This window comes from Balearica regulorum, chromosome 2 (genome assembly GCF_011004875.1).
Source record: "Balearica regulorum gibbericeps isolate bBalReg1 chromosome 2, bBalReg1.pri, whole genome shotgun sequence".
Lineage (NCBI taxonomy): Eukaryota > Metazoa > Chordata > Aves > Gruiformes > Gruidae > Balearica > Balearica regulorum.
In genome coordinates this window covers 101,002,964-101,028,802 of record NC_046185.1, presented here as the reverse complement: position 1 = coordinate 101,028,802, position 25,839 = coordinate 101,002,964, and positions in this window count along the sequence as shown.

The window sequence follows — 25,839 nt, the reverse complement described above, 5'->3', positions numbered from 1 at the left end:
ATGACATTTATTTTGGTAATTTTTACTCCACTAACATGCTCTTTCAACACTTTAAAGCACTGGTATATTTTACTCAAGCAAATCTCTTAATTTACCTCAATGGAGAAATTGACTTGAAAAGCAGCACAAATCCTTGCTTATAGAGAAAGTTTGTCTTGAAGTTAATGAGCTTATTTGCCTGAGTAAGGATGTGGTATAAGGACTGCTCAAGTGAGCAGAAGTTTCACAACTGGATGCAGTCATTAGCTTATTTCAGACCAACCTCTTGAAATAGTCACTCTACTTCGAGCTCCTGATAATTGATTCTCAAGACAGTGTTTTAAAATATGAAAACTTAAATGCAAAAGAGTAATAAAATGTGACATTTTCAATAGAAAAGTTTAATTAAAATATATGGTGGTTAGTGGTGATTGTTATTCAAAGCAAATTTTTGGTCCGCACTGGATTGTATCCAGTGTCCGTTGCAGTCTTTTTCCACTGGGAGTGAGAGACTCCAAGAGCTTTCTTTTGCCTCCAGGAACTCTTTTACACACACACACACACACACACTGCATCAATCTTCTTTGCAGTATGGTATGAATTATTATTAGAAATACATTAATAGAATGTTATGTTTTTGTAATCTTAGCATGAGGTATGATTTATTTACAACCTTGCATCTCATCTCCTTTTTTTCCCTCCCTGTCCCCTCTGTATCTTCTTTCTCCTGAACGACCTTACACTTGAAGCATCAGGATTCTCCATGGTGTTTAATGTTTTAGTAAGGTGGCAGTCTCTCCTTTCACTCTTCAGGCTACTGTTTCATCCTGATCTGCTGAGATGTGTGCTTTTACCTCTGCATCTGACAAAAGGTTCTCCATGAGGCGTGTGAGCAAGTCAGAATATGTGCGTGTGTGTGTCCGCCTTCCTCTGTTGCTGGAAGACCTCATTGCTTCAGACAGGAACTAAGGTAGTCACAGCCCATTAAAAACTATGCCAGATGAAACTTAAACTGGCATTGCATAAACAGGACACACAATGGGCAGGCACTGGATAAAACATTTATTTTCAGTTGTTATTGATGACCTTTCAGAAGTTGCTCGTGGCTCTACTTTGGCCTGTCACTTGTGAGCTAAAGGGTCATCAATAACTTATGGAAATAAATGTCTTGTTGATAGCCTGGCTACTGCAGGTCCAGTATATTGTCTCACGTACAGACACACAGGCACAGAAAATACAAATCACAGAGAAACCACTCTTGATATTAGCCTCTGTCCTTTTATCTTTAGAAAAATGTGGCTTTCTAGATATTGTTTTCTTTTTCTTTCTTTCTTTCTTTCTTTTTCTCTCCTTCCCTCTCTCTTTCCCTCTCTCTTTCCTTCTCTCTCTCTTTCTTTCCCTCTTTCTTTCATCTTCTATTTCTTTCTGGTATTTCATAAAGATATGCCCCTAATTTATTTATAAGGGTAACTCTCCAGAACAAGGTAGCATTACTGAGCTGGCTTACCAGTTCCTCTATACACATGAGTACATTCATAATTGATGAAATGGTCTATAGTGTTGTGGCTAGGATAAACTTAAGGTCAAATCTCTGGGAGAGCAAATCTTGCCATTATTCCTGATGAGAAGTAAATACGTGCAGGAACTAAAAAGTGCAGAGCTGAAAGGGAATAAAAGTGAATGTATAAGGGCATTTTGAACAATTCATTCCAAAGTGAAAGTGCTTTTTCTTAGGGTTTCTTCATTGCCTTGATCTTCCTAAAACTGTTGTTGGGGCAGGTTAATGACTGACCTTTGAGGGAACCACATACCAGTCTTTGTTCCCTAGCAGTCAGGATCTTGCAGAAGCTTGAAACCTTTGAGGGAGAGAATAGGATTAAACTGCTGTATGAAGTCCAGCGCAGGTGATGATCAATGGGAGCGGAGGAGCGAGTTTCTCAGGACGCTCTCTCTCCCTTCCCCCACCAGATAGAATTTACTTCGTTTACTGCGAAGTTACCTGATAGAGACAGTGGACTCTCAATGATTGTTTTCAGATTAATTTCCCTTAAGCAGTCATCAAAAGCACGCAGTGTTAAAATCCCAATAAGATTTTAAAGGATACAGGTCACTCAGATTTAAACATCGTATCGAGCAGTTAAAATCAGACTGACTTAACTTGAGCCTCACACTAAAATTATATTTACATAAACTCAGCTTACTTGCTACCATCCAATTTCCAAAGTGTCCAGCAAACCAGACAAAGATGAGTGTTTGATCCTGCAGTATTCCTGTGTACTGGCTGACCTCAGGTAATTCAGTGTTTGCAGGGTGAGTCCTTCGTGTTTGCGGGGTGAGTCCTTTATGTACGCCTGTCCTAACACCTAGGTGTACACCTGTGAATGATGCCATCCATCCTAATATGTTACACTGACTGCAAAGCCCCTTCGCAGGCAGACTTTTGCAGGGAGTTAGCGTTCACCTTGCCCACAGACTGAATCTGTGCCACTTGATTTTAAAATCCACCCTCAGCATTAGGGCTGAGCTGCCAGTGGGATGCGTGGGTCCCTTCCTCATCGTCCCTCCTCCCTGGGGGAGCCTGCACCCCATCCTCGCAGGGTGCTGTGCCTACCTTGGCCCTGTGCCGAGGTGCTGCCGCTCCTCACCTGCCACCTCTCCTGCTGCTGCTCTTCCTCCTTCGAGTGGGTGAGCCTCTGCCGGGACAAGGTTCAGATAAAGGGTCTGCAAGCTGACGGGTGACAATTCAGCAACAGTTTCTGCTGCCTTTGAAGGCTTCTGTATGAGTGCAAGCAGTTGTAATTACTCCTGAGGGTTTGGACTCAACCTCCTTTTCTTCCCTGAGAACTTATGCACCAAGCCAATTTATCAACAGAAGAATTAAAATAGGCAGAATTACAATGAAAACCATTGCAAGCATCCCACCTGCCTGGCCGTGGCCAGCTACTCAGCAAACGCCAAGTGAAGTAAAACACAAAACTGCGTAATTAAGTTGCTCTAAGATTTTCCTGATAGAGGAACCTAGCGTCACATCTCCTTCTCCTCAGCCTGGAAGAGCTCCCATGCTTGAGGCTCTGAGGCCCACAGCTAGAGGTGCTGTGCAATGAAGATGAGATAAAATACGGAGGAGCTGATGGATGGGGGGGCATTTCATTCACTGCAGAAAACCCTGCACTCTGCAACAGTTTAATGTCCTTACTGAGAGAAATTTATGTTTAAACCCAACCTGCATCTCCTGCTGGGTCACAAACCAGCTACACTGGCTTTTGCCAAGTGGTCTTTGTCCTGAACCCACTGAAACTCATGTAAAGAGTGGATTTATGTAAATAACAACCTACATTAAGGAATAATCTGATTTTCCCATTCTAAGCCTAAGTCAGTCAGGAACGCATCTTCTCACGAAGAACTGGAGTAAGAAAGCAATGAATTTCATACACAAAATAAACTGTTCACTGCAAGTTTGAGAGGATGTTTTACTGAAACCGGCTAAATTATAAATATCGTCAGGTACTCTGCAGTGTGGGAATCTCCTTGCTGAAAGCAGTGGGAAACTTCAAGGCTGAATGCGGGAAGTTTGGGAGCGTTGGCAGGGATCGTAAACTTCGCTGGAGCGCAGTGAAAAGCCCCTCATTCCTCCAGGAAAGAACTTTTCTAAAGTGCCTGCAAATGAATTGAGGATGGAAACAGAGACATCTCCATTCAAACAATGGAGAGCTGGCAAGGCCCGAGCGAAACACCCGGCCCCCACGTTTAGCGGGGGCCAAGTGGAAGCGAGCCGCGGCGGCACCCCCGCGGAAAGGCCGCCCCCCCACCGCCGGCACCCGCCGCGGCGGCAACGCGCTTGCGGCAACACCCACGCGTGCCCCCCGCGCCCACGCGAGGCGGTGGGGGGGGGGTGCGCGGGGGGGGGGTCCGCGGGCGAGCGCGGACTCCCGCCCACTCCGCGCGCCACCGCGCGCCTCCCCCTCACACCCCCCCCGCCCCACTCCCGCCTTACTCCCAGCTGATGCCTTGGCCCGGGCGGCCCAGACTGGCCGGCGCCGGGCGCGTGACATCACCCATTCACACTGCGGCCCAGCTGGCGCCGCCGGGGCGGTCGCCGTGGCAACGCGGACGCCAATCTCCGGGCAATGACTTCCAGCTGCCCGCCTGCCTGCCTGCCCGCCCGCGAGAGCGCGCGCGCGCGCCCGCCCCCCCCCCCACATTTCCCCCGTCATTTAGCCCGTGAGCCGCGTCTGCGGTAAGGCCCCGTCCTGAGCCCCGCCGGGGTGTCCCGGGAGGCTTGAAGCGAGCCGCAAACAAGGCGGCCGGTATTCACCGGGCTGAAGGGTTTCCGGCGGTGGCCGTTGCGCCGCCGGGAAGAAGCGCCGCAGGAGCCCGTGGCTGGTGGCCTCGGGCGGGTTTTGAGCCCGACGGCCGAGGAAAGAGGGTGGCTTTCGCTGGGAAGCGCTCTGCTGTGGGGCAGGGAGGGGAGGCTGCTCTGCAGGTAATAGGTGGGCCTTGTCGGGGCCTGCTAGTAGCCTACTTCAGGGCCTCCCCTGTGGAATGGCCGGGCGGGCCTGCCTGCCCTGTGCTCCTCCGAGGGGGGCTGCCCAGAGGGGGTGTGGAGGGGCTTGGTGTGGCTTCCTCCTAGCCTAGCGTGTGTAGGATCACGTTGTTAAAGGACTTTCTGGCTCGCAGGTGGCAGCCTTTGTATTTAATAAATATCCATGGACCTTTCTGTACAATACTTCCGTTCTCTTTGGTTTCTGTGGCATCTGGTGGCAATGAGTTCCAAGGTTTCATTGGGTGTTATATGAACAAAAAATTCAATTGCTCTAAAAATCTCTCAGCTGATAATTATAACTGGCACCTCCTAATTCTTGGGTTATGAGAGTGAATAACTTCCATGTTTGCCTTTTTGACATGATTACTGATTTTGCTGATCTCTACCATATTCTCCCTAGTTGCCTTTTTTGGTGTTTTTTTTTTTGTTTGGTTGGTTTTTTGTTTTTTTGGTTTTGGTTTTTTTTTTGTGCTGGAGAAAATGTGTTTATTTAACATCTCCCATGTGGTCTCCATTCTAACTGATCATTCTGGTGCTCTTCTCTGCACCTCTGTAGTTGTGTGATACCCTTTTTGAGATGGTGGGAGGATTGTATGGAAACAGTGTACTGTGCACTGAGTACTCTTGAAAACTTTTCTCTTTAGCTGTCTAAGCATGAACCATTTTTGCCCCCTTTCTAAACTCATCTGAAAAATTTACGATGATGGATGTCTCTGTGAAAGACCTAGGGCTGATGTCAAACTTTGTGAATATCCCTTTTTATTGATCAAATACATATGCTTCTGTATTTAGTGTCCATAATGAAAACTCTTCAAGTCTGAGAGTTGACTGAAACTCAAAGTAGAAGCACCAGGAGACAAATAAAATGAACCTACAGTATAGCAGTAAAAGATGCTGTGGCTTTTGAAGCCAATCCTGTGATTTTTTTTTTTTTTTTTTTTTTTTGTATCTGATCGAGAAACTTCTCATGCTTCAGTTTCATATTGCTGCAGTTTGGCCACATGTGACTTTCCAAAGTCCCAAAGGGACACCAAGTCAAATGTGAGGGATTAGAAGTGAGAGAGCTTCCTGGTTTTCTGTACAGCCCCCTTAGGCAGGTAGCTCACAACGCTTCCTTTGAGAATGAATAGTTACTACCTATTGCCTTGCAGTTTGTTGATTCACAGTTCCTAGATGAAACCATCTGTAAATATTAGACTGTGTAATTTGTAGTGATATTAAACAAAGTCATGAGAATCCTACTTAAGAAAAAAATTGATAGCTTTCCATATGCTTCCAAAAAGCTTAACACTGATACTAGTTAGCACAGTTCTGACTCAATTTATCTGTAAAAATGAAGACTTAGTGAAACATTAATTTTCCAAAATTACGGAATGTTTTAATGTGATTGTAATTGCCCCTTTGTGCTTTTAATTTATTAACATTGTTATAACAAATTATAACTCATTGTAACCAAATGCTGTAGATGTGAAGGAACCAGCCTGGTATGCTGGCATCTTGATATAAAGATGGTTTCTGTATAATGCAGTCAGAGCGTATCCATTCTGATTTACTCAGAGTAACTTAAGCTAATTTTGAGGTTTCTTTTGCATCAGTATCGCGATGCTTTTATGTCTCGGGCTCAGTCTTTTATGTTTTCACACCTTACCTTTCTATGAAGTGTTTTCTTAGGGAGCTGCACCTAGACTCAGGACAGCCGGGAGAGCTGGATCTTGTACAAAGGAGGCACAGCAAACTAGTCTAAGTGATGCTGGGAAGGGGAGCCCTGTGGAAACTGTGATGTGAGCAAGAGAGTATGTTGCAACGATGTCCGATTAGTTCATCAGGAGCCAGTGTGAGTCTGGAACATCTAGCACAGAGTATGAGCCTGGATGCAGTCCAGCAGCTTTCTTGCCCTATAGAACCAAAGTGTTAAGTCTTGCTGAACCAGATCTGTGCCTCTTTGGGTGTGTCCACACTGTATTCCTGTTAACAGGAGTGCTGAGGGACCCAGCACCACCAGTGTCCACACAGCGGCCTGGCCCTGCATCAGCGTGGCTGGTGCTCAACTGGAGGTACTGATTTTCAGCCTGAATACTGCAGCACCATTTGGAGCCTGCATGCTGTGCTCCATAGTGCAGAGACGAGCTCAGCTACGGTCCTGGGTCCAGGCTGGATTTGTGCTGTGCCCAACCAAAGGCTCTGACTGAGTTCAGTCTGGGGTTAACAGCACCAACTCCATCCCAGAGCCTCTCAAATCCATCGGGACTTTGCTGCCTAGCTCTCCTAGGAGCACAGCATAGGGATAACTGGGCAAGCTCTACAAGATGCATTCATATTCCAGGCTGCATGAAAGTACTTGTATGGCTGTGAATCTGCAGTGCTCTGGGATGCAGCCTGAGCTAATGAACTCAATCAGACCTGAATTGGGTCTGCATGGAGCTCGCCCTGGTGCCTCTGGGGCTTCAGAATTCTTGATCTGCAACTTATCACCTACGGTGTATCTGCAGATTGACTTTATCTGGTGTTGTACGTGTAGATGCATAAGCTAAAATGTGGTTGGGTAGAAAATATCACTAAAAGCATTAAGAGGAAAGTTTACACAGAGAGACTCAGTAGCACAAGGGGATTGTGTTTAAGACTAGGTCCATAACCTGACGCTTTGCCGTTAATTTTTCTTATGGGTGAGGGAGCAGAACCATGGGAACATGAGATTCGCTATAGGAAAAACTGACTGTAGTACTAAACTTAAAGTGTGCTTGTACATTCCATCTTTCAGTGTTTGTAATAGCCAGATATTTGTGTTGTCTTCGATTGCATGCTACAGTTTTGATCTAGCAAGTGTTTAAATTATGTTCTTTAGAGCTTTACTGGATCAGGGCCACTGTCAGTATTTCCAAAAAGTAAAGCTTAAAACATTCTCTGAAATCTTTGGCTAGAGATTGTCTAGCATTATTCCTTACCCATAAGGATCTTATCTGGACCCTCCCTTAGGAACTGAAATAGCAAATGTCATGTATGCAGCCTTGGCAGTCAGTTTTGAACTTGGAGGACTTCTTTTGGTGAAGTAGTGTGGGCCAACATGCCTATGAGACATGTTCAAAGATTTTTATGCTTTTCTCATTCATTTGAAATACAAACAAACAATTCCCATTTTCCAAAACAGGACTAGCCTTATATTGTGATGGTGGCTGTGGCTTGATAAAGAAATATGGGAAGTATAGTCTGCAGTTGCCTCTGTAGAACGTGTTTTTTCCAGGAGAGAAAGAATCCCTTAGTGTAAAAATAAAATAAATTGTTATATTGAAAGCTTTTCATGTGCTAGAAACTCTTTATTGATTTATAAACAGTCTTTGATAAGCTTTCTTTGTCAGTAGTGCAGAATACTTACCTGGGTACATCAGTGACATGTGTCTAAGACTCAGAAATTACTTTTCATCTTTGGAGTTTGTTTGCACTATTGGGGCTTCATAGCTCATGCTTCTGATAACTGGAATATAGTCAAACATGCTGTCTTATTCTGAGCCAGTTTTTCTCTTCATTTTTGCTTAGAGGCCAAAGGATGCTAGGTGCCAGTAAGTCAAAAGTTTTTACCCTGTTTTGTGGGGTGGGGTTATTATGAGGTCTCTTATGCCTGTTCAAGAAGATAGAGGGCTAAAGGATGTATTTTCAGGCAGCCTATGCTACAAGCTATAGTGTGGAGGAAGAAGCTTCAGTGGAGTGTTCACAGAGAAAACATAACTCTCTCAGCGAGGTGCCTGAGTTGAAGACTCAGAAGGCTGTGCTTCCCAGTGGCAGGCCTACTGACAAACGAAGTAACCTGTACAAGCGTCCTCCCTAGTATATCTTGGGGACTGTTTCAGTCTCTGTCTGAGACCCATGTCACCTATAGACTAGTGCACAATCTGCCTTTTTTTATGGAAGACACAATAGTATCAGTTCAGAGTCTCTTACCATGGTTTACTGAACATACATTTGCTTCAGAATTTTCAGGATGCAAAAGAAATTTGCTTGTCAGGTATGCAGTTAGGAATTTGGGGTGGTTGTACATAATGCAACAAGCATAGAACTCTCGTGTTTGGCTCCACATAGTCTATGTGACCACTGTTTTGTGAGGTGGCCTTAGAGAGAAGGTAGTGTTGGAGACAATCTATGAAATAGGCAGGATTTTAGATCTCTCTATTGTTGATTCTGAGTAATGAGATGAAAGGAGGCCCAGGCTGAGATTTATATTCCAGGCTTTAAAATGGGATAAGAAATGAAAAATAGCATGTTTTTATTATGTGTTATTGCATCCTTAGAGTTGGACGAGTGGGCTTGGTCATGAGAGGGTTCATATTAACTTTATGAACTATGTTAACTGTGTGAAATAATGTTTTTTTATGTGGTGTGCACAAGTATGTATACATGAAGTATCCACCCCCCCAAATGTGATTACTGATAATATAATTAAAATGAATTAATTTGTGGAAAAGTCTCATTACTAAATAATGTACATTTTCCTGGAATGAACAGCAACAGGAAACTAAACATTATAACCTTGAAATTCCAGTCTATTTATTGAACACACATAATTTTCATTTTCCTTTTCTGGTCTGGGTAAGGTAGCCTGTCCACCTAAGTAAAGCTGGTATGTTAATGTGAGCTGGTTGAGATACACATCATGACTATAGAGTTCCCTTTTCATGTCCTCTCTACTGTCTTTCCTACGGCTCGCACAGGCCTCCCAGGTCATGAACAACTCTGCAGATACATTTTATATATAGTCAAAGCTTGTAATAGTCCATGTGGCTCACAGATTATGGAAAATAGCTACCAGTGTTAATAGGGCTCTTCAGAGGAACAGCCAACTGTCTTGGCCTGTTCAGGGCAAGGTAGGTTGCACTAGTCTGAGGCACTATCTTAGGCAGGCTGCAAAATGGCTTTTCATTGTGGCTGATACCGGTTTCTACTCAAAATTCAAAACCATTAAGTCAAACAGACAAATGGGGGCTGCTCTACTTAAGATGCGAGTCAGCCTCCCTTGCGTCTACTCCGGGCCCTGAGGAGAATTGCAAGCTTACCTCCTAAATGGGGGTCTAGTGTCGGCCAAGACTAAAGGTTGCAACACTACACGGTTCAGCCAGGAGTTCCAACTAAGATACCCTTTATTGTGCTTGAAATACAACTCACGTTCAGAGAAGAGTTAGGAGAAAGAGAGAGAGAATAGCAAGCATGATAGTCACCACTGTGGATCCAGCAATGTCTCGCAGGATCAATCGTTGTCTTGTAGAAGTTCGGTGGGGGCAGTCTGTCCTGTCTCCACAAGTCCTTGCTTTTATAGTCTCTCAGCTGCTGCCCTGAACCAATGCGCTGTCCCACCCGATCAGGAGCTGTGGTTACAGCACGTTGGCCTGTTCATGTGCAGTTCGTGCGGAGCACGCCGTTGCAGGTGCACAAGCAGCACATGCGCAATGCCGACTTGCTTATTCAAATGTCCCAGGTTCCCTGGAACATCGGCCGCTCGCAGCTTAAAGGGGCTGCCAGAGCACGGTGGGATGGGAAGGAGTGGGGAGGGGGGAGGCAGTGCAGGTGGCTGTGATTAGCTGAATTTCCTGCTGATCGTCCCATTCATGCTTGAGGCAATGTTCCTGCTTCCGTTTTCTACACCAACCCACTTTCTTCTGCTGAGTCTTTGGATGTTTCACCACTCCTGACACTCTTCCTATCCAGTTACCATACCATGGACGCATTGGGTATCTGTCTGGGACCTTTGCCTCTGGGGCACAACCAGCTGGAGGTTCCCCCAGTGACAGGATCCCATCGAGGCTGTTCACAATTGGAGCACTACCAGCTGGAGGTTCCCTGGGATGATAGATTCCTGTCCAGGACTGTCAACAACTGGAGCACTGTTGTCTGGAAGTTCCCACCTTTGTGGCTGAGATAGGGACCAATGGCAATATGAAGGTACTGGCCAAGGTTGAGGAGAGAGGAGACTGCTCCCTGTAACCTAGCCAAACGGTCGGTCCCGGAGGAAGGATAACACCACTTAATTGAATGCGTTCTGAGTTAGAAACTCAGTCCTGCGAGATCTATTTCCTCTTCCTCTGGTCTGTCACAGTGTATGGTACCCACAAGCGCTGCGTTGCAGCAAAAGTCAATAAAACCCATCAGTGTTGTACATAAAGTAGAGGCTGACAAAAGCCAGGCAGGCTGCCCCCTGGACACCTGCCTGTGTCTGCCCAACGGTACCCATGGGCACAGACTCTGGGCACTGATCCATGTGATAGATGGCCAAAATTTTGTTTCACCTAAGAGAAAATTATTGAGTGGTCAGTGAAGCCTGTCGATAGGGAGGAACTCCATGTAACCCTGGGGCAGAGGCTAACTTGGTCACCCTAAGGGCATCCTGCTGGACCATAAGGAAGTGTAGTCTCTGCAGCAGAGCCCAGCTAGTAACTATGGCCCTGTCTTAAGAGGGTCATAGCTACTTCTGCCAATGGGGCCCTTAAATGCTGAGACTGTTAACAGTGTTGCTGTTTGAGAGAGGAAGGAGAATAGATAAATTTTTCACAGTACAGCTAGGTTTTATTCAGTAGGGTGTTTTTTCTTTCAGGTTTTTATAAACATTTCTGTTTTCCCTTCAGGGGATAAAAGATACTTTTCTTTAAGCCCTCAGGGATAGCATATATGCAAACTTTTTTTTATTTTGTTGTTTGGCCAACCCATGATGCACTGTTTTTTCCTAGGAACCACCATTTCCAGTGCAGATTTAAAATACTAAAGTGAAAACTATGTAGCTGGTTACCTTACTGTATGATAAATGCTATGCTGGAGTTCATGTACTTCTCTGATGTAGTCTTCTCCCTGCACCCTGCCACCTCCCCCCCCCCCATTTCTCTTTTCCTCTGGGTGACACATTGATAAAGGTGGTTAGGGCAGATGGTTTGAAATTAATAACCATTGAGAAAGTAGATCTATACCCATAGTGCTTAATTTTAAACTTATTTATCCTTAAATATGACCTTGTACACAAGTCAGCTCCTAAGATCAGAGGCTTCATGTGGAACTTGCTCTGGATTTTCATGAAGTTTTTAACTGTTCAAAATTAAGTTTTATTTTTCTAGCTATTAGACTAAAAACTCTATTTAACATTTTAGAAAAGTTGGATTTAGCCACAGTTTCTGTAGAAAATCAGCAGTATTATCCTTCTCTATCTTCCTTTCAATGTGGTGGCTGTGATTCCAGGTTGACTGACAGATAAGTCTAGATGATAGAGGGTCATCTGATCAGAACTATAAACTCTGGGAAAAAGATAAGATTAAGCATGGTATGTTCCAAGAGGCACCTCAACCTTTACTCTAGCTTTTGTGCAGACTTCTCCAAACTAGTTTTTTCTTAAGACTGGAGCAAGAACAGAGGATTATTCTCTTTCCTAGGAGTTGTAATTAATCTTGATCTGTTAAAGACTTTCCATCAGCCAGGCTGCCCTCTTCAAATACCTTATTTGATAAAGGGGAGATCATTCTTTGGTGCTATGACTCTGTATTTCCTAAGAACTTGACAGAATTCTTACTTCTGTTGATGGTAAAATTCTGGTTGCGGTCATTTGGATAAGACAAGCTTAGAACTATGCTTTTGTCTAGAAACTCTTGCTCTTATAGCCCAGCCTTCTTAGGACCCAATTAAATGCAGTCTGAAACTGCAAAGATAGGACTTGGAATTAGTGTGTGTCTGCACATACATAAATATACTTCTGAAGGACACGAGTTTATGCTATTTGTCTCTAATTTCCCCCAAAACTTTCTACCTGTTTGGTTATGCAGTATTGACTCTGTTCCACAGAACAGATTTCACAGTGCTCATCCATGTATTTTAGATCAGTTAACCTTTCTTATAATTATGAATGTTTTGAATATGAGTTCCTACTCAGTATCATTATGATTTATTAGATCTTAATCTATAAATTTGTAATCTTTAATGACTCCTTTTCTTTCTAAAGCTTGTGGGGGAAAATAGCTGCACTTAAGTACTTACAGAAAGTCATTCAGAAATAATTTACTCATAAGATCATATTTACAGATTCAATGAGCTCTTGGCGCAAGTTTAGTGGAAAACTGAGAACCTGTAAGTTGGGGTCAATTAGGGGTGATTTTAAAAATAGCTCATGTAGTTGTTGTGGTCAACTACAGCTCATGTAGTTGTGACCTGTGGTCATTATTCAATGTAGTGCTCTAAAGTCTGTCCTAATAGCAAAACATCTATTATCGTCAACAGTGGAAGGACTGGTGAAGGTATCAGAAGTAAAGCATGCATTTAGTACTCTATTTGCATTCTTTCAGACTGCAGAATCCAAACATAACTGGAGTGTATTTTTATGAGTTACATATATGTGTACTTACACTGTACATGTGTATATATAGTATGGCAAATGTGCAGTCACATACTGAAAATATTTATCATGTATCTTTCATCCTTTTTAGCATCGGCTAGCTTTTGTCTGCTGGTCCAACAAGACCAAGTCACTTGATATAAATTCTTAATAACTTCAAGCAGAATTTGGATGTCTGCTACGTAAGTGATATTTGGATAAGTGTAAAGAATGACAGTCCTTTTTTGGGTGGGGGGAGGGGGAGAGGAGGAGATGTCTGCCGGTGGTTTTTCCACTGTCCTTAGTCATCACAGCTTTTTACTGGAGTGACCATTCATAAAGTATTCATTTGGATATCATGAAGTAAAGCATTTCCCCCTCTCCCACCTCCAATTTTCACATATCCATGTCATATTTCTACTTCTTCCTCTTTATTTGTCTTCCTTTCCCACAACTTCTGTTTGTACAATTTTGATCTGTAGATGACCCTAGCCTAAGGTCTATGATGGACAGCCTAACAATTTGCAGTTTTAATGGTCATTTTCTTTGATCTCTAAGGGGACAAAAGGAGGACTACGAAATGCTGTAAATATCGGAAGGAGAGATGGTTAATCAGCCCTAATCCTGTTGCTGAACTGAAAATGACTAGAACGGTAAACATGAAATGTGTGACTTCATTGCATGAGACATACTGCATAATGCCAGGATTTGCAGTATTTTTGTGTGTTTTGGGTTTAATTTCTTTTACTCTGAGAACTGAAAACTTGAACTGGTAGGAACAACAGCATCTAGCTTCAGATACTAGAAGCACTCCTAATCCAAAGTAGAGAAACTCTGCAAGTTTTAGAGCTATTTTGCCCCTATGATGATTGTGTAACAAAAGCAGTACATGATGACACAGTGTTCTTCAGGTACTTGCTTGGGACAAACTGCATGGCTTATTTGTATTTTTTTTTCTTTGCATAAAATACCTCTTGTGAACTCGTTAACCTCCCCAGTCATTCTAGACCACATCATTACAGATTGAGGTGCATACATAGATGTCTACATGTAAATAAGTTTAAGCTCTATTTGTACATATGTACTTACATGAAAAAGGGAGGATTGTTATCAAGAATACAGGCATCATTTAGTGTCATTGTGTATGAATAGGCAAACTCTAAGTACTGTATTGATGACCCTTAAATAAATGGAGAAGTCATTATGGTTAGCAACCATGATTTTCAGAAAAAAAACCCATGGTGTTGCTGTTAAGATTAATAACTGCTTTAGAGATTTGTCAGTGTGGATAAACCAAAAAAAACTCTTGTCATCTGGCATACTAGCAAATGCCAGTGACTGTACTTTCTTAGCAGAAACTAAAGAAGATAACCCGAAATGTTATGATACCCTTGCATACCTCTTTATTATGTTCTGTAAGGGTAGAGTGTTTTTCTTTAAATCCTTGCATGTAAGACTGTAAATTCAGTAGAAGGATTTGTATACTAAATACCAGATTTAAATACTTAGAACTGCACATAATACTTTCAGTAGTGCATGGATCAAGCTACTGACAGGCTGCAGAACTCTTGCTTGCTCTACCTGGTGCAGGTCTTGTCTCAGGGCACTGATAAGTAATAGCAATACAGGAAATACCTACCAGCCTGAAATCAGCAATTATTTTGCATTCGGAGAATCATCTCAGCATTTTGTGGTGGTTATAAATCTACTATGTGTATATGTATATATGGTGCTATAGCTTATGATTTTTATACAGATGTATTGCTGATTTTAGACTCTAGGTTGTTTTTGTATTACTCATTTCAGGGAATTGTTGCTTATATATATGCACCTGTGGAAGGGAAGCAGTCAGGTACTCAGCAGTTATGAGGATAGAGTCTAAAATGAGTCACACAGGAATTTGACTATTTCTTATATTAACTTGTCAAAACATTCGATTGTAATACAAAGCTTGCAGGAATACTTTCTACGCATGTAGAATGTGCTTTCCTTTTTGTTAATTTTCAAAGAAGTGGAAGAAAAAAAGATGGACAGAGTCATCTTTTTTTCTTTAGATCAGAAAATGTAATATTTTGTTCAAACATTTTAATAGAACAATTATTCTTTTGTTTTTAAATATAATTTTCAAGTGAATTAACTGCTTGTGACAGGTGCTTTTTCAATAGTCATAGAGAATTAAGTCCTTTTTTACCAAACCATATAACAGTGTCAGTCAAAGATTTCTCTATCTGTTGTTTTTAGGCATCCCAGTTTTGGAGTGACCATTCCGAAAAGTTAAAGAAAAGTAGTAATTCCAGAACACTTTTTTTCTTTTTTGCTGAGGTCAGTTATTGTCTGCTAGGATGATTGATGCATCTTTGCTTTGAACTAAATTGGGATTGCTGACTCACTTCTTGTCTCTGAAGAGGATGAAGGTAAGAACTTTTGACCTGGATTAGATCTTGAAACAATGATCTTGAAGTGGAGGACCAATATTGAGATGCCATTCCACTGTTGTTTTTTTTTTACTGCAATTGGAATCTAAGATATTAAATAGACAGTATTCTCCAGTTCTTTTCCTCCTATGCCTGTCATTAACAGTGTACAAAGGTTTAGTGCAATCTTGTTTAATAACAGGAATAGAAAAAGGAAGAAATAGCTACACACTCATTAGAAACAAAATCAATTATTACTTTTAAAAACTACCTGCTTTCAATTAAGCAGGAAATTATCTAACCAGTTACTTAATTTGCTCTGGCTGGCAGTCTCTCAACTGCTTTATGCTGAGTGGAGCATGAAATTAAATATGTAACAACTATCCTAATGGTTATGTTTTTAGAGAACCAGCATTTAGAAATAGTATTTTGCATAGTATCAAAAGAAATAATGACATAAAAATAAATGACTGCTGCTTCAATGCATTTGATATTTAAAAGAAAGAAATCACATCATTTTTTATTCTCTTATTCTGATTAATAACAAAACAATCTTTGGTTTGACTGATGGAGATCTATACTTGGGAATTGGGTTATTTGTTTTGGGGGGGGGGGGGTCCCCCTCCCCCCAGCCCTGCTTTCAGGTTGTATATAATGGGTGAAAGTGTTGGTGTTAACCTCTTGCTGCTTCAAGTGTTGAAGTCCACCCTGTGAGCATCTATTTTGTGTACAGTATGCCTTTTGGTAAAATTATTGTAGGAATCTTCAAGGGATTTTGAAGTTTTCTGATTGATGGTATTTGCTGGATCTTTCTCAGGGTACACTTTCTGCTTCCCAGCTAGAACCCATGCTTTTTTTACTGCTTAAGAGAGATTTTCAGAGTCATATGTGGCAGGTCATATCCTGATTTTCAGATGCATCCCATTGGAGTTTGATACTGGCTCACATAGATGCCTAAAAAAAAATAAATTGGGAACTTCAGAATGCTTCTGATTGTGTACTTGGAGAGAGGTCAAGCTGATGGCTCAGGGTTAGGTTTGTAAATGTGCTGGAAATGTCCACTTCTTTGTATTAGCGTCAACCCACAAGCCCTCTCCCCGCCCCAAAAATTCACAAGCATTTACAATGGCAGGATGATCCACAAATTTGCACGATGTAAACTTGGCGATGCTGCCATCCAGGAAAATATATTTCAATTTGAATTTAACACCTTTGATTTGATTAACTTGGTGACACAAATCCGTAGACTTCACTGTATTGATCACTGCATAGACTTCATTGTATTTGTCACTTTCAGTTTTATTTAGATTTATTTAATATCAGAGAAATAATTTATACTATGATGTTAAATTAGAATGAGTCTTTTTTAAATCCACAAGTATATCAAACAGCTATGTGGATCACAAACGTTTTCTTTTTGTTTCACAACAGTTAATAAAAAAATTTCTAATGCCATAATTATGATTTGAGATGCAGTAACTCATCACATTTCCCAATACCCAGACATACACTGTTTTGTTCTTCAGTTGAGTTTTAATGCTGTCAGGCTTCCAAAGAAAATTAAGTGTAATTCTGTAGACTTTTTAATGAACGCTTTTCTTTTTTCTACAAACTTGTGAATTTGAACCACTAAAGCAGTAAAATTGTTGGTCTTGCTTTGCATCTTCAGTCAGACAGTAATTGTCTGCCATAATTTTTGAAAATGCTTTGAAATTTGGTAGAAAGTGTTGGTTCTTCCACAAAGAATCTCACCCTTATATTGCAGAAGTAGTGGTTGTGGTAGCAGCTGTCAGCATCTTATGAAAATTACTTGGTATTGTTAGTTGGCCATTAGTCTGCCAGGCCATTCTGTTTTGTTTCTTGAATGGGGGACAATTTATTAATTGTCCCAAAAAACAAAAATAATGAAACTAAGCTCCAATTAAGTTGGATCAGAACTGAAATAGAATGTCTGACTTTTCATTTATGTTTAGACCCCTTTACATCTCTCTGGTATGTAATTTAGAAGCTGTCTGCAGATCTTCAAGAGTATAAAATGACTTTTATGTTCCAGTGACACATTTAATGAAGAAAGTGGCAAAAAGAAAACAGCTTGAGGAAATGAGCTCAGACATTCAAAGTACTTAGAACAGCATCTCTATATGTCACCCCAGTTTTCTCAAACTTCTCCAGTCACAGTCTTGAGGAAAAGTCACCTTTCCTTATTCCAGCCTTTGGCATCAATTTTCTTTCACCGTAGCCTGCAGTCAGAGTCACTGAGCTGAAAAACCGCCTGCTCTCTCTCAGTGATGCCTTCCATCGAAGTTGATGGTGTCCTGTCAGCAGCTTAGCCAGACAGAACCACCGGCGCCATCTTCGTTAGGGTAAAAGCTAATATAAACAAATAAAGGCATTAGTGTAGATAGCAGAGTGAGAGTATTACTGAAAAACGTTTTGCAGAATCAGTTGCTATGCCTTTAGTTTTAAAAATATATAAATGTTATATGAATCTGAAATCCCCTTTTATTTACATAAAATATTTATACATCAAGCAAGACAATTTCACAACTTTAAAATGTATTTTCCTGTTAGATTAATCTTTTCATATGCTAACCACATTACAAGTAAACATTTTCATAGTCTCCACTACATGAATGTGGCTAAAAGCTTCCTTGTTATTTTATAGTTACAGCATTTCAAATGTATCCCTTTTTGACGTGGTTAGGCAGCCTGCCAGTTTTACCACTAAATTATAGCAGAGAAAACACTCAGCAGAATTTGATTAGGTTTCTTCCTTCTCCCCATGAGTAAGGCAAAGCAAATTTATGTTCAAAATGCAAGCTGGGTTCTAAAGAATTGAATATAGATCTGTATTTGTAATGTTAGAAATGCATGCAAGTTTTGTAGTTGAAAATACATCTTGTTTATAGTGCTGGTTTATGTTACTGTTGTATTTTGTTCTGTTTTGTCACTATCATCTGTAGAATGATTGAAGAGCGTTAGACTATACTGAAGTTAAGGTTTGTATTTCAGAAAAATGGTGATGAATATATCTTAATCTTTTCTATTAATAAGCAACTATATTAACAAAGTAGCTGTTAAGACTGGATTCATCCCAACCAGTTGCAAGCATTTACCTAAGGGATCTAATTTAGAAATGTGTTATCTATAGGCTGTACTTTTAAGGAGAAAGGCTGCATCTAACCAACCTCTGAGTGTGGCATGTGTCCAAGCCATAAGATTCATTTGTCCAAATTAGGGATCTAGTTGGAGCATATTGTGGTGCCTCTCTGGCCAAGGCCAAGTTTCCTTTTGGTAGTAATCAGGGCAGAATGAGAAGAAATCATGCATGCCTGATTTCGACCCAATACAGAGTTGGAACATGGGATAAGACAGCATTTGAAACTGGAAGTTAGGAACCATTCCCAAGTATACAGACCATTGTCCAAAGATCTTCAGTGGGCTGAACTGCCCCTGTGTCCATCTTTTCCCATGAACTGCAAGCAGCCTTATCTTCTAGAACTTTCTCTCTGCTGCTAACTTGAATTCCTAGACTGGCTGGTTTATGAATTATGAATGCTAGTGACCAAAACCCCCTCAAGAGAGGTTTCTGAAAGATTATGTGCAGTGGTTTGTGATCACCATCTATTATATGTTTGATAGATGTCTACATGAACAATTCACCCATGAATGTTTATGATCTGATGACGGAAAACAAACTCATTTATATTATAGTTGTTACTAAGTTGCACTGTTTTGATAATATATTTAGATCCTTTAAAGACAGGAGAGACCATGGTGAGCCACTATTAAATAACATAAACCAAGAAATTTTTGTTATCAGTCTCTGTGGAAGTTCATTCTGATGATTACTTGAGTTAAAGTATGTATTTTAGAAAAAACGTAGTGCAAAATCTAAGGTGGATATAACTGCTTATTTAATCCCCATTTTAAGAGGCAAGCACAATAGCTAGGTAGGAGTCTTTTATATGCAGTAAATCTTTTATAGGAACAGAAGGGTTCAGAATCTGATGTTATAAGTCCAGCACATTTCACAAGTGATCCTTAAAAATGTACGCTTGTTGCTGCTTGCAATGTGTGCTTTTAGTATTGAACTGAAACATGTATTCATAGTTCCATCTCCTACTGTCAAGCAAAGGAATTAAATGAGTAACTTTAATGAATATAATGATTTAATTGTCTACTATATATAGATATGACATTAAACAAATCTTTAAAATCTTATGTGTGAGAATGTACCTAATAATTAACAAAATATAATAAATGTGACTATGATGTATATGATTCAATTAATTAGGGAAAAAACATTCTGTAAAACATGAGCAGTTGATGTAAAGATGTTTCATCAGGATTAGGTTAAAGGAAACTAGTGTAGGAGGAAGAGAGGTCCACTGTATTTTTTTTTTTTTTAAATAAACACCATGAAAATCTTTGGATTTGCAAATTTTAAAAGATTTTAAAATTTGTTTTAGAAAATGTTTGCCAAGACATCAAGTGGCTGTGCAAATGGTAAAAACAGTGAGTCAGTAAGCTGCACTAGCCTAATTATTCTGAGTAGAGAGGTAGTGTATATAGCACAGTGTGGATTAGTTATTCATTCTTTGTAAACAGTTTTCATAATAATGGACCAATTCAAAGCCTGTTGACATCAGTCAGTGCACTCCTACTATTGTCATCAACTTTTATTCCAACTCAGAGCCTCATCCAAAGCCTATTGAAGTTGATGAAAATGTTGTTACAGCTGAGGTGGTGTAAGGACTGAAACAAGCTGTTCTGAAATTAAGTATACTACCTCTTTTTACAACCCTTTTCTTGACTCTTCTGCTAATTTTGACAGCACCCCGCTCTTGGGAGAACTTTCATGGAGCAAATGTTGATTTTTAGATCTAACTTTCTAAATGAGGGTTATTCTACTGAATGTTCAAAACATGTCCTGCCTGTAACTAAGAAAAGTATGACATTGTCAGAAGACAGAGCAGAAAGTGTTGTGTGTGTTTGTCGATAAATACATTTAAGTAGGGCAGCAGAACATCCATTTAACTTATGATTTATATACAAATAAAAGGTGTAACTGATTTAATTTATATCACCATGGATCATTGGTAAATGTGACCTGAAAGGATCTGTATTTTGATCTGAAGCTCAATGTGATCTTATTCCCTTTAAAGAGAATAATAGTAATTAACCTCTTGTAGCCTTTGGGGATTGAGGTACTGTTTGTCCCCTAAAGACTGGAATTTTTCAAGCATTTATTGACACTGATGTTCCAGTTGAAATCAAAGGGATTGCTCATGGGATGAAAGTTACGATTTCTTCTACCTGTAAGAATTTTCACAAAGACATGAGGACATAATTTATTGATCCATTCAAAAAATGTCAGCACCCCATAAGCCTCATAACACAGGCAGTCCAAATATACTGGGAAGGGAAAGAATGAAATGGAAAAGTAATCCCTTTTTGCTACTTCAGTGTGACTGACATAAAATGACACTGCAAGAGAATGTAGGGTTACTCACTGAAGATGCAGATAGATGATCTTCAGATCATTTATTAGTGTATTTGTGTTATCTTTCAGAGTGAAAGTACATACTCAGTAGGTATAAATTAAAGTATGTTACTTAGATACACCCTGATCAATAGTCATGTTCCCAGAAATTCTGATTCCAGACTGGAGATATTAAAGAAAGATGAAATAATTTTTGGCCATAGAATGCTGTATCAGACAAATGCCGCTTCCCTTCTTCAGCCAAACTAATTTCCAGTACAGTCTTTCTCTGCAACAACATTAAAACATAAAGGTTGTGTTCTTACTCTTATATTAACTCTGTGCACAAACTCTCTGATCTTCCTCTGCTAACATACGGGCTTGACACTGGGCCAAACCAGCTGTTTTCACTGGGTGGGTGGTGAAAATCAGGAGTAGGGATGGACTGACTCTCCTTTGAGCTCTGCTTGTTCCAAGGGAAAGCACAGGGTTCAAGCCTTGTGATTCTCTGCTTCCATGTGCCTCTTGGGTGCAGTGTCTTAGGTTGACCATGGTGCTTTTAATTCTCAGGCTATATCTTGTAAAATCTGCTTGATACTTTCTTGCTTTACAAACAGCAGTAACAAGAACATTAACCCCATTATAAGCTCTAGAACTGCAAAGAAAAGAGCCCCCAGTAGTCTAATAGCAGTGGGATTGCAAACAGATTTGTATAATTCCACAAAGTATACAAGCTATAAATATTATGTCTATACTAAAGAAGAAATATGAAATGCAATCACCAGACAAAATATTTTTTCTCTGTTCACATGTGTTTCTTCATCCTTTTGTGACCTCTAATGTGGTAATATCTAAATAGTTTGTTCTACAGCATAAGACATGCTGTGTGAAGAGGCAGGAACAGGAGCATTCACACCATGCCAGGATCTTGACTGGTTGATCATCTCTTGCTACTTATGATTAAGCAATAAAGAGAGAGGTACAGGGTATTTCCTGGGGATTAATAACTGGTAGGGAGGAGTTAATGGCCTGAGGTGCAGCTGAGGGCCATTAACCCCAGCTGGTCATCAATCCTCATTAAAAACCTCTGCAACTCAGTTCACCAAACACAGTGAAGGGCAAACCAATGTTTTAAGCACCTTTGTGATTCCCCTCTCTGTTGTCTCCTTGAATTAGTTCTATTTTAATTTCTATTACTTCCTGGGATAGATTCTGCTTTTCTTACTGCAGCAGAAGTTCTGTTCAGTCAAGGGTTTTTCTGACTAGTAGTTGTGCAAAAACTGTCAAGTTCAGACCTTTATGTGCTACTGGGTGTCCTCAGTACTACAGCAGCAGAATAACAGGTATTTTAAATACTCCAGCGTTTAATTACATGAAAAATAAGGTAAGTAACAAACTTCATAAAATAGTGGTTTGCAAAACCTGAATTTCAATAATGTAGCACAACCTTTTCTGTTGCAACAGAGAAAATTTTTAAGGGGAGGACCCCTGGTTGTTCCAATTTTGAAGCTATTAAACTTTCTTTTATTGTATTTCTAAAAATAGTTCTCTTTCATTTGGAAGTATTTGATACATAAAACATTTCCTAATTCTGGAATCTATATATGTAGACTTAAAATGTAAGTATTGTAAATATTTGTTTCATATTAGCTGATAAGTATTGAAATATGCATCTTTTATAACTGATTTGGGGTTTACTTAAGTTTTGAAATGTGTGATTTTGTGTGGTACTAGATAATTCTAGAAAGTTAATCTTCTTCCTAGGGGGATACTATAGTTGTCAGCATGGTATTTAGCATGTGGAAATTTTGTAGACATTCAATTTTTCCTTGTTATTCCAAATTCAAATTATGGTAGTAAAATGTGAAGCTATGATAGTATTTCTGAAAGTATTTTTGGACACTGATAAAATCTCAAAGTCTCTTTTCTGGGCCCTAGCCCTGCTTCTGGTGGTAGCAATACAATGCCTCAGTGATATCAGAGAGTTTAGTTGGCTGAACTCAAGGATAGCTGATTGCCTGTGTTCATTGCAAATGTCTATCTGAAAATCAGGAGAAAAGTCTCTGCAGTCCTTAGAACTTTATCGAGATGCTATCAAATGTGACTAACAAAGTTTTGGGTGCAGGAGGCAGATAATAGAATGAAAGGATGTAATCTGGCAGCAACACAGTGAAATCAAAGAAGATTTTTTTCTTTGATTCTAGTAAGAGTAGAATTAGTGTTTAGGCCTTCATTTAAAATGTATGGTTTTCCCCTATGTTTGCTGATTAGCCCATGCACAGGATCCAGAGTTAATAAAATCAGAAACCCTCTTCTGGGGATACACAAATACCTGAGAGACGAGTGGCCTGAATGTTTTAAACAGGGAGAGCACAGGGCACTCTAGCTTAAGAAATGCTGTTTGTGTTAAACCCTTTCCTGATGCTGTAAAAAACAAAAAGAGCTTCCTTTGCAGAGGAGAGTGAGTATCTGGTGAAGAATGCTGTTGTGATCTGCCACCTTGACAAGCTCGTCTGGGTCTGCTGTGTGGAAAGGGGACAGTGTTTCCATGCATCGTGAGGATGTTGGTGTGTGAGGAACTTGGATGTGCAAGTAGTGGGAACTGTGCAGGAGAGACTTAGATCAAAGCAGCAGTTCTTTGAATGTACTTGTAAAAGGTGTGTCTCAATACAACCTTGTCTTTTCTTCAGAAGACTCAAGGCAAGTAAACGTGGTGACTGTAGCAAGTCTATTTCCCCTGCATGGTTTAAAAAGACATACCTTCATGTGTTGCAGGACTTCACTGTAACTATTCATGTGAGTCAAGGTAGGCATTCACAGGCTTATTTGCAGAATCATCCCACTGAAATAGAGACTGATAGAGATTCATGTTCCATGGAAAGCCTGAAAATGTTACCTGGGCCCTTGTATGCTGTATTATAACAGCTGAAGAGAAAGTCTCTTATACTAACTCTCTGTGTCTGGCACTTGAGGAGGATTCTTAACTAGCCCAGTATCTTGAAAGGAATTTCAAAACAAAAAGATGTTTTGTAAAAGAAGTTTAAAGAGAAGCTCTCTTCTTGTACAGTCAAAAGTAATTCACTGTCTGCAGGTTTGCTTACAGGAGGCTTCTGAATGCTATTTTGCTATGTGGCATGACTTGGACTCCCTTAGTAATCTTTGAGGTTACATATTAGATACCTTTGCCAGGACACCAGTCCCCTCTCCTATACGCTGTTCTTACGGCTATAAGTCTTACAGTGGCTTGTATTTGCAATTCCAAGTATCAACAATAGAATCCCATTTATAGGGTCTGCCAGTTATTGAAACCAGCAAACTTGCTTTAGACATACATTTTGAGACTAACTCATGCTGTAGCTCTTTTTGTGCAAATCTATGTGCTGTGTAAGGCAAAATATCTGTGTTTCTGTGACATATTATAAAATATGCTACTCTTCATGTTTCAGATGCTGTTAAATATTCTTCTGTTTGTTTTAGTTTTAAGGGGCCATTAATACAGCTTCAAAAATACAGGTTCTAGGGCATGCAGTGATAGTCCAGCCCTCTGCACGTATTTTACACAAAGAGCATCTTTGCTTCTCTAGAGGCTCCAGGGAAGACACTATATGTTGAAGGGAGGAAAGTGTGGCACTTCATTGAACTGGGAGTGTGGATCGCTCTGTTGCAGCATTGCTTCCTGGAAATCTGTAGTGGAGAATCAAGCACAGTGCAGTAGAAGTTGCATGTGAATGTGGTAAGTGAAGAGCTGTGTGCATAGGAAGTAGCTGAGAAACATGGAAAACAGTAGTGTCCTTTTGAGCATGACTAGTGAGTGAGGCTGTAGGAGTTAACTTAAAATTACTCTGAAAGTCCAGCTAACAGATGTCAGTATGGGTTAAGGTAAATAATGCAAATTGAAGATGGGAGGTTTTGGGGAGAAAGCAAACAAGGAGACATCAGAGTTGTCCAAGCATATTGGTCAGCAAAGAATTAAATCCTTTTCCTTTATGTCCTTGGGCCTCCCTGTCCAAGTCTGCAAGTGATGTGAAAGATTCCAGCTCCGTGGCCTTTGGTTCACTTATCATTCATTGGTCCATATTCTAGGAAACTCATTTTCCTTGTTTTGATGCGGCGGCCTTCAGCCTTTTTCATATGCTTCAAAAAGGCCTTCACCTTAGCTAATGTCTCAGCAATTTATTTATGACCCTACAGTGTCAAGTGCTTTTTTGCTTCCCCCCCCCCCCCCCCCCCCTTTTGCTGAATGCCAGTGACTGTGCTGTAAAGCTGTCTTTTTAAGGCCAAGGGATCATTTTGTGTTGCTGTTCACTTTTACAATGGCTAGCCACCAAGTCATATTTTTCCCTCCTTCCACCTAAATTTCTGGCTTGAAGGTGAGGTTGTTTTACTTGGCTTATGACTTAACAGCTTCTATGTTTTTCTGATCAACTGGCCTTCTGTGTTTATTTTAAGTATGAAGTTTCAGTGTTTTTTATATTCATCCTCTTTCAAACTGCTCATGGGTTTGCTGCAAAGCCTTCTTTAAAAGCAGAAATATTTATTCTTTCTTCACCTTGACCCCTGAGTATGAAATGTATGTTCTGAGTTGGCTTATGGCTCATCAGAAACTTATGGCTGCTGTCTTGTTAATCTCTTCCTTTATAGCAATTGTAAGAATGTTTTATTTCTACCTTTGTTTCTTCATGCTGAGTTCTTCTGGCCTGTCATATTCTGATTATAAAATGTTGACATCATTATGGATTTCTACTGTGTGATTAATTACTTTTTAATTTTTATTTCTCAACTATAGCTTTCAACTCAGGAAAAGTTAAAGAATTTTGGTAAGATAGTGGTACTCTTGTGCTCTCTTGGCACTGCTATGCAGGAACTCTAACTTCAGTGGAAATACTCTAGATTTATTCTTACAGTAACAAGAAGAGAAACACAACCAATGTCTTTCTCTAGTTAAATGTTTCAACATGATATTTCAGTGGCCCAGACAATATCACTATTTGTAATAGTATAAACAAGTTTCTTAGAGTACCAATGGTTCTGTTATACTTTCTTTTTGTACTTGTGAAGCTATTTTTTTTTTTAATCCCATTAAGTCAAA